The sequence below is a fragment of the Apium graveolens genome, chromosome 7, assembly GCF_009905375.1.
Source record: "Apium graveolens cultivar Ventura chromosome 7, ASM990537v1, whole genome shotgun sequence".
Lineage (NCBI taxonomy): Eukaryota > Viridiplantae > Streptophyta > Magnoliopsida > Apiales > Apiaceae > Apium > Apium graveolens.
This window is the reverse complement of record NC_133653.1, coordinates 106,984,730-106,994,882: the sequence shown is the minus strand read 5'-3', so window position 1 is coordinate 106,994,882 and position 10,153 is coordinate 106,984,730.

Genomic DNA, 10,153 nt, shown 5'->3' with positions numbered 1-10,153 from the left:
TTGACTGATTGGTTTGTTATTGAGACTTAGTCTTTGTTCTATAAACCACCAAAGTTACATTAGAGGTTTTCCTTGCTTTATTTCCATCATCACCACTATAATCATCGTCATTTCTCAATTTCAGTTCTGGAGTGCATTATTTTGTAGCTACGTTCTCCTCTTTTCTGGCATCAGTACTTTGAAGGAGAGTGAGAACGTCATCCAATTTTTCATCTAAAACATCCATCTTGGTCTCAAAAGAGCTCATCCTGGTGTTTATAGAAGCTTGATCTTGTTCAGTCTCAGTAATTTTATCGAGAATATCAGTCATTTGAGTTTTGGGAGGGGAATTAACAATGAATGTATAAATAGAAGCCTTGATACCTAGATTAGATTGCTGAGTAGAATCCATAATTGAGTGAATGTTTTTGAGAAAAATGGTAGTTGCTTTCTGATGTGTTTTCATATTATGATTTGAGATCTCCTGCTGATGATGATAGTAGTGATGATGATTCTAATGTGGATGGAATTCTCATATCTACGCTTGTTGATTCTTTCAAAACTAATCATGGCTCATCTTCTCTTTACATGGAACCAAATGACACACATATACAACATGGATAGAATCATTCTTGGCATTTTCCAATAGAGAATATTTCTTATCAATTTGTTCATCTCATTCTTACAAGGAAGCAGAAGATGCATAATTATGCTCAGGATCAGGAATTATTTCCTCAGCAATCCCTTTATTTTTAAGATCAGCTTTAGATTTTGAAGTCGATTAATCTTGATGAGCACTAGTGGTAAAAAGAGAAGAAAATTCTAAATCTCTTTTCTTCTTTTACAGTGATCTCATCACTAATCACACATATATTGCTTTTGAGAGTAATATTTTGCTCATTCAAAGAACTATTCTTCTTTCTCATGTCTACCTCTCCTTTTTCCAGTACAAGAGGCTGCCTCTCATTCAAATTATTTTTTAAAATGTTTTATCACATTCGCATTTGAAAAGCTCATATCACACATTTGAGAAAAAGTATGAGATGGTAAATATTGCAGGTCTGTAGTCATATAATTAGAGGTATCAATTTCTAAAGGACTATTTATAGTTATAATAGCAGTTAAATTTTAAAAAATTAGAAAACGTGTACTTGTAGCATGAATATCAAATAGAAGATAGGAGAGAGGCTGCTCAAAGATCATATCCGGATATTTTTTAAGTTTTTAACTATGTAAAGTATAATGTAACGTAATATGTAACTGAGAAAATATAACTCAAAATGAAAAGAAACAGGTAAAATAATATAAATTATGAAATACGTGGATCTAGAAGAAAGAAGACTGGATAATGTAAAAAATCAAAACATACAATTAAAGCTCCTAACCAAGTCATGGAAAAAAGTTAAATTCAATGATCATGCCTTCATGAAGAATAAAATGTCCAAGAACTTTCGGCATTAAAGAAGTAAATTAATTCTAGTATTGAAGATCAGGGATTTCGGTGAAGTGAAGTAATGAAGTAGTCAGATTATGTTTAAACTACTGAAGAATTAATTAAATCAATATATTCAAAATCTATGTGAGTCGTCTGTAAACCAGACCAGATCACTAGGCGTCAACATATCAAGAATGGAATGCATTGATTATCTAAAATAAAAATCAGTTATTAAGAATCATTGGTGAAGACACAAGGGAAGAAAATGTTTCTAAGTAAAGGAAGGGTTGATATCAACATTTGGCAAGGGTCATGTCGACATCTGAGAATCAAAGGGAGCCAAGGGCCCCAGACTCTTGTCGATGACTGACCCAGGGCTTGGCTCATGTCGACATCTAGAAACAAACTCTGGTTTATGTCAATGTCTGAGCTCAAGGCCAAGTCCTTGTCGACGTCTGACCTTGGCAAGGCACTTGGTGACCTTGATAGCAAAGGTCCCTGTCGACATCTAACTCATCCAAACCTAGGTCCCTATTGTTTTCTGAAATCAAAACACAAGGTTCCTATCGATATGTGCCCTTGTCGGCATCTCGAACTTGGCATTTCAGGCTGCATGATTTGTGAAAGAATTTGTAATATATGGATGAGAAGCTGCCACCTGTCAAACACAAATTGAAAGCCTATACTATACGTGTGAACGAAAGGAATTGTTCATTCATCTTCCTCAGCTAATCAACTACAAAAACAAGAGCTCCCATTGAAGACTATTTATTAAGTTGGTAATTTGTATCGTTATGCTATCAAATTTATTGTAGTTAATCGTAATTGATTAGAGTATAGCAACCTCAAGGTTTATATTAATAAATTAATATGTTCTTCGAATTATTTTGTGCTTATTTTGATTCCGTATATTTAACCAATAACTTGAAATGAATCAAAACAAATTATAGGTATCGTATTCAAACCCCCTTTCTAGGATACTTTGGGACTAACAAACTATCTCCTTCGTAAATGACTTATGTGTAGCTTTTGTGAAACTGCATCTCCTCCTTCAGGAGCAACTTTTTTAGTATTTGCTTTAGCAACAACAACTTTAACATGAATTAAATGCATCAGTGCTTTGACCTGATGGTTCTTTTGGGGCATGAGGGTTAAAAGCTTCTTCAACCCTTTTGAGATGAAATTTTTTATGGGCTTCCCTCAAATATGTCTTCATCAATCACCGCATCCAAAGTTGCTAAGTGTTCATAATGAGCTTACTTCTCCAAATTGTTTTGTTCAATATCAAAATCCATAGAGTCATGACCCCTTTAAAAATGTCAGGAGTTGTCTCTGAGTGATGAATGTCTACACTTTAACTTTGAGAAAGTGGTTCTTGTATGATTATTTCTACTAGCCGGAGCTGCTAAAATCCCTTTGAGATTCAGGTTTTTGTGTACTTTCACCCTTAAATAAAAATATGAGATTAGTTTTATTTCTGGAAAATGAATTTCTCTCAAAACGAGCCTCTCCAAGTCTTTTACCAGTCTCTAAAACTTTAAACCATGAAATTTATTTATATTAAGAAATTGGAATTTGTGTTACTGTAGTTTCATCTATAGAAATGCCCTTCACTGGGGATGCATCAGGATTTGGAGTTGCATCAGGAATTTTTCTATCAGTACTATGTTGAGCATTAGATGTATCATCAGTATTTGCTTATGTGTTAATATTTAATCATGATCCTCCTGATCAGGAATTGCAGCTTGTTTCCTCATCTCCGATGCATGTTTTTTTACAGTAAAATGATGCAGAGTAGTTTGCAGTTTAACCAATTTTCTCTTCGCCTTCTTAAAGTTAGAGGCATGACCTTTCTCAGATTTAGCCTTTCCATCAATGATATTATTAGCAACACTCGTGATATTCATCTTTGAAGTTAGAGTTGATGTATCATCGTCATCAGACTCAGTCTCATCCTTTGGTCTTAATATCCTTATTTTCTCAACAACAGGCTTCCCATCAGTGGAATTCTTATCAATAGAAGGCTTGATAGACACGGCCTTTTTGATAGAAAAATTTCCACTAACTCCACCTTGTGTCTCCAAAATAGTAGGTGTGGAGTGAGAAACTATTGCGCAAGACATGCCTTCACATAAAAAGACTAAGGCACTTTCACAATCCCAAGATTTAGTTGACTTGTAATTTTATGTATTATGTAATGATGTTTCTGTTAGTGTTTGTGCTCTAGAGATAACACTATGATATTTTAGTTTAAGACACTTAGATTATTAATGTTATGTTCTATCGATTATTCCCTTTATAATTTATTAATTCTTAATTTACTGTGATATAAATGTTAGATTAATAAATGTCCTTGGAATATGATATGCAATTCTATATCTCTAAGTACGTGACTTATAAATGAGATTATTAGAATAGTATCAATATTCCTAAAGGTCCCTAGTCAAGTATTATTAAGGGACAATAATAATGCATTAAGATTGGTGTGTTTATTGACTGATGATCACATCTCATTGATCATAGGTATAATGATACTAAAGTAAAAAAAACACAGGCATATGTAAATGTACATGGTGCTGGACATACCTGATGTGAGATTCTACATGTCTGTTGTGTTATAAGTAATTTTCATAGTGATAATGATGTAATGGTCCTTAGACCTGAAGTCATTATATTTCTATACGAAAATTAATATACATTGATTCCATTAAAAGTTATCCTTGACCGGGTAATGATAAAAATGGATATCTGGTATGTTATGAATCACATGAGAAATATGAATGATCTAGATGGGATTTAACCCTTCTATTTTAGGAGTGATATTATTGGCCTCTTGTGTGAGCTAGACTATGGAATGCGTGGCCACGCTCAAATGTTGATTTGATATGATAATCTACTCATTGATCAAGGAAACTTGGATTAAACTATGATGAGGATGACACATTACATGCCTCTAGTTTAATCTATAATATTTGGTTAAAGGAATTATGTTACATTTTACATTATTTACGAAAGGTTTAATCGATCACCGATTCAATTATTATTACTTGGATAGCAATGATATATTACTAGATGTTGCTCATTGTTTACAATTTTATATTAGATTTAAAATATGTTGCCAACATAATAATAACTTATAGGGTCACACACAAAGAATGCTTGAAGGATAATTTAATTTAAATTGGATTTAAATTAAATTAAAGTAGTTCGAATTATTTATAATATTAATTAAGTATGACTTAATTAATTAGATAAATAATAATATTCGAATTTACTAATATCAGTTATGAAATTCAGTTGTTAAATAATTAAGTGTGACTTAATTATTATACAAATAGGAATTTTGAATTAATAATAACTCTTAATTAGTTAAGTGTTATAATTTTTTTTATAATCTCTATATAATATCTCTTGTGTGGCTGATTTTGTGTGCAAGACTTTTACTAAAACCCTAGCCACCAAGAGAGAAGATGGAGAGAGCAAGAAGAAACGAGTTTGTTCTAGTACACATCCAATCCTTGAGTTCAAGCATTCGTTTGGATACCGATAGAGCGTAGATCGCGAGAGCGGGATGCATGGTGATTGAACAATCTTTGGATCTCCATTATTCAACCAATTTATAAATCTTCTTAAGGTAAACAATCTGATCTATGAATTATATATCTGTTATTCGCATAGATCCTACGGTGGGTTTCGAAAATTCTGGTTTTTTTCACATTTTTAATTACTGTTTCTGTTGCATTTATGTGCTCGAAACCCTTCAATGGCATCAGGACTACTTGCAAAAAGTGTTTAATTCATTTATGTGTTTACTGGTTTTATGATGATAACATGTATACAATATTTTATGACTGTTATGTATGCGATTTTGTATGTTTTACATGTTGTTATGTTCATATATGCGTATATTTGTATATGTTTTGAACATATGATATTCATGAGAGTTGTATAACCATATGATGATTATATAATCTGTGTATATACTGATATATACATGTTTTATATTTATTCTTATTATATGAATCGTATTTGATACGATTCTGAATCGGATGCAGTGGAATTGCTGAAATCTGGGTCTGGTGTCCGATTTTGGTGGACGAATACTCTACTTCATATGGAATCGAGCGTCTAAATGCAAATAATAGCTAAAGTTATCTTCGACTGATCTGTAAGGTGTTTGACGTCATTCAGGCCCTGTAATCTGCGATTTAATGTTATCAGATTTAATTTCAAATTTTCTGATTTTTGCCATATTTGGTTTTTATGATTAGATCATGATGGGTATGATATGTTAAGATCATATTATGTGTTTTAACATGTTCTTATGTGTTAATTGATCATGGTGGATGGTTATGGCTTATGACCTTAGGATAATGGTTTTGGTTTATTAAATACGGCTTGCTTGTCATTTAATCTTGTAATTATTAGATCTAGAATGTAACTCGAGTTCTTCTTGTAAGTTCATTAGATTAGTTTTGTATTTCATTCCCGTAATGTACACAAAGACATGAGAATTTGAAGATCAAGGAAGGATAATCCCACATGGAGGCCATCCAAGGAAACAATACAAGAAAGAAGACATGTAATACTTAGCCTGTATTTATTTTCCACCTTAGATTGACCTAGATCTTTATCATTAGCTTGATAAAGATCACATAGGATGAAATCATAATTAACCACATTTAATTTATCGCACTTTACACATATATGTGCATATGATGAATGTATGTATAGAGTAGTTTATAAAGATGCATACTTAATTAGATTAAGGATGTATGTATTAGATATGACAACCATGCCATACTTTCTAAACAAGATAAAATCTGTAACAACTCAAGATTTTAAAATGAACAAAAGATTATGAGATTCTCGTGTTTATGAAACATGGAATAAAATAAAAAAAAATCTTTATTTCTGATATGGGGCAATTTTGTCAAAAGCGAGTTCATTGAACTTGTAAGGTTGTGGGTTTTAAGCGAGACCATTGTGACTCCCTCACTACCTGGAAATTAAACCATTGACGAATATTGATTTGAAGTATTTTATTCAAGAGAAAATTGGGAATCTCGTTATGATGGGATCTTGATCGTTTTAAAATTAACAAAACCCTAAAGTTAATATTAAGTTGATCAGACGCCTTCCAATAAGTCCAATGTGTTTACCCCTAGATCGACAATGAGTGGGTTTGCCAAAGCGAAATACCCCCATTTATCGTGGGAGATGTATTGAAGTATATTGATACTTTTTGACTATTGGGTTTGACTTAACTAAATTACCAAAATAGGATTATGAACTTAGAGGCATAGAGTTTGGCGAGATTTATTAGATAAATATGAACAAATGTTATTCCACCAAGCTATCCAAGAGTTTTATAGTTGATATATTTGACAAATTTTTTCTACCTAAATAATCATGTTTTAGGAGAAAAGCCAAAGCTGACCTACCGCATGGTGAAATATGGATCTTGGCTCACTAGAAAGGATATAGAAGATATTCTTTCCGAATAATAGTTAGGGCTATTGATTTGATAAAAATAGTGGGAGATATATATTGTGAATATATATATATGAATAATCACTTGAACATAATTTAATGATCATCTATAGACTAAGTCATTTTCTGCACTTTAACATTGTAGATATCAAATGACAAAAAATACAAATAACTTCTCTATGTAATAGTCCTTGAGAAGGACAGACTGACATGAAATAATTTCCTCAGTTGACATGGAAACTTAAGGATTGTCCTTCAAGGATGTCACTCAAACTCCTCCCTTATTTTTTCTAGCTGAGAATGAAACATGTTCTGAACAAAATGCTTATCAGAAGCAAATTGATTATGAAATTGATGTTTCATGTCTCATGCTTGTAATTATGAGGGTTGAGCTTTATAAGCAACAAGAGCATAACGATTCTTATGATATGATTGAGCACCTTCAAAGGACGTTTGAAGGATAAGCTCGTCAGAAAAATTTGACAATAATAAGGCACCATGTTGTTGCATTAATGGGAGAATGATATCCGGTTAGACCACATGTTCTAAAGATGATAGGTATATGTACCTTGATATTTTGGGTATCAAGAATAGTCTAGAGACTCAGCTTAATTTGATCAAATAATCTTTGAACAACTTTTATTCTTAGTTTGTTAAGAACAAAAGGAATGAGATAGACAGAACACTCACTCAGTTGTTAAGCATGTTTAGAACTGCTGAAATAACATGGTAAAGGCATGAATTACGTTCATATTGATGATGTACACATGGAATGCAAATGGGAAAGAAAAGTGGACAGGCAAGGTAAAGATTTGATCTTATTCGGTGCCAAACCAAAGTCCAATCCCAAAGGGCTTTTGAAGTCTGATTTTGGTGTTGCTAAAGGAGATGATTGTCATTTTTGTGGAAATAACTGGATGATCGGAAGTTAAATTGTCGAGCTTGTTTGGAAGATCAAAGAAGAAAACTAGCAATGGTCAAGTTTCAAGTATCGGGTTAGAATTGAAGCAAATGTTGTTGCTCTAGTTGAAGGAACTCGATACCTAATTTTGCCCATAAGGCGAGATTGAGAACTTAATAAATTGTTATTACGTGCCTGCTTTTAGCGGATACATTAAATCAATTTCTTATTAGTACAAGAAAGGTTTTTATTTTAATTAAATAAATAATAGTTGTTTATTTTATTTTAATGATAAGGCTTATAATGTTGCACAATTAGTTAACAATTTATATGTTCTAAGATGACTGAAATCAAACATTACCTCTAACATTATTGTTAAGCCATATTAAAGAGAAACACATTTCTGAGTTACATATAGATGGATACTTGGATAAGTATGATTTTGAATCATACGGAAGATGCGAACTTTGTCTCATTGGCAAAATGACTAAAGCTTTTTTCACCTGATCAGGTGAAAGGGCCACCGCACGATTAAGATTTACACATAATGATGAATGTGGTCGAATGTGTATGATGGCAAGGAGTGGCTTTTACTACTTCATTACATTTACTATTGACTTCAGTAGGTACGGAAATGTATATCTTATGAAGAACAAATCTGATTCTTTTGAAATGTTCAAAGAATATAAGGATGAAGTAGAAAAGCAAACAGAGGAAAGTATAAAAGTTCTACGATCAGATCGTGGAGAAGAATACTTAAGCCTCAATTTCAAGAGTTTCTTGAAGGAGTGTGATAGTATATCATAACTTAGTCCTTCAGGAACAACTCAATGGAATAGAGATTCTGAGAGGAGAAATCGTACCTTGTTGGACATAGTGCGATCGATGATGAGTCAAGTGGATCTTCCATTCAGTTTCTGGGGTATGCTCTAGAAACGGCTACATATACACTTAATCAAGTTACGACTAAAGCGGTTCAAAATACTCCATATGAGATATATACTGATAAACGTCATAGCATGTCATTTATGAAAATCTGGGGACGTGAAGCGTTTGTAAAACATTTAGCCTCTGACAAGCTTGGACCAAAATTAGATAGATGTTATTATGTGGGATACCCAAGTGAGACTAGGGTATAGTTTTTATAATCCTTCCGAGAATAAAGTGTTTGTTGCTCGGGCCGCTGTATTTCTTAAGGGAGAACTACCTTCTAAGAAAATCAGTGGGAGGACAATACATCTTGATGAAGATCGAGAACCACATGATAACATTGAACCAGAGTTGAAATAAGATCATGATGTACATCAAAATGTTGAAAGTAATCATGTCCAAGAAACACAGGTTATTCGTAGATCTAGTAGGAATCAACACGAGTCTGGGAGAAATTATGGATTTCTTTTGACTCAAAATGATGATGTGATGCTTACGGATAATGATAAAGCTTCTCACCTACCAAGATGCTATGAACAGTCCAGACTCCGAGAGATGGCTGGAGGCCATGAAATCCGAGATGGAATTCATGTATCAAAATAAAGTATTGACTTTAGTTTATCCACTCGAAGGGGTAAAACCTATAGGGTGCAAGTGGGTTTTTAAGAAGAAAACTTACATGGATGGTAAAGTACAGACCTATAAGGTTTGACTAGTGGCAAAAGGTTTCAAACAAATTCATGGTATAGACTATGATGAGACTTTTTCACCAGTTGCTATGGTCAAGTCCATCAGGATTTTGTTAGCAATAGTTGCTTACTTTGACTATGAGATTTGGCAAATGGATGTCAAAACTACTTTATTACACGGGAGCCTTGAAGAGGATGTATATATGATACAACCTGAGGGTTTTGTCGATCCAAGTTTGCTAAGATAGTTTATAAGTTGCTTCTATCTATTTATGGATTGAAGCAAGCCTCAAGGAGAATGAATATTCATTTTGATAAAATGGTCAAAGAGTTTGGCTTTATTCAAAATGAAAATGAACCATGTGTTTGCAAGAAGGTTAGTGGGAGCCATGTGACATTTCTAGTAATATATGTACATGACATATAACATATATGGAATGACATACCTTCTCTACACGCTGTTAAGACTTGGTTGAGAAATAGTTTCTCGATGAAAGACTTAGGCAATGCTACCTATATATTAGGAATCAAGATATATAGAGATAGATTGAAGAGATTAATCGACCTAGTCGAAGTACATACATTGATAAAGTATTATATCATTTTATGATGCAATGTGACAACCGGAAAATTATTTCGAATATTATATGAGTGTATATATATTCTGTGTAATAATGTGAATTCTCGTGAGATATGTATATTTATTCTCTTGTCTGGCAATTTGAT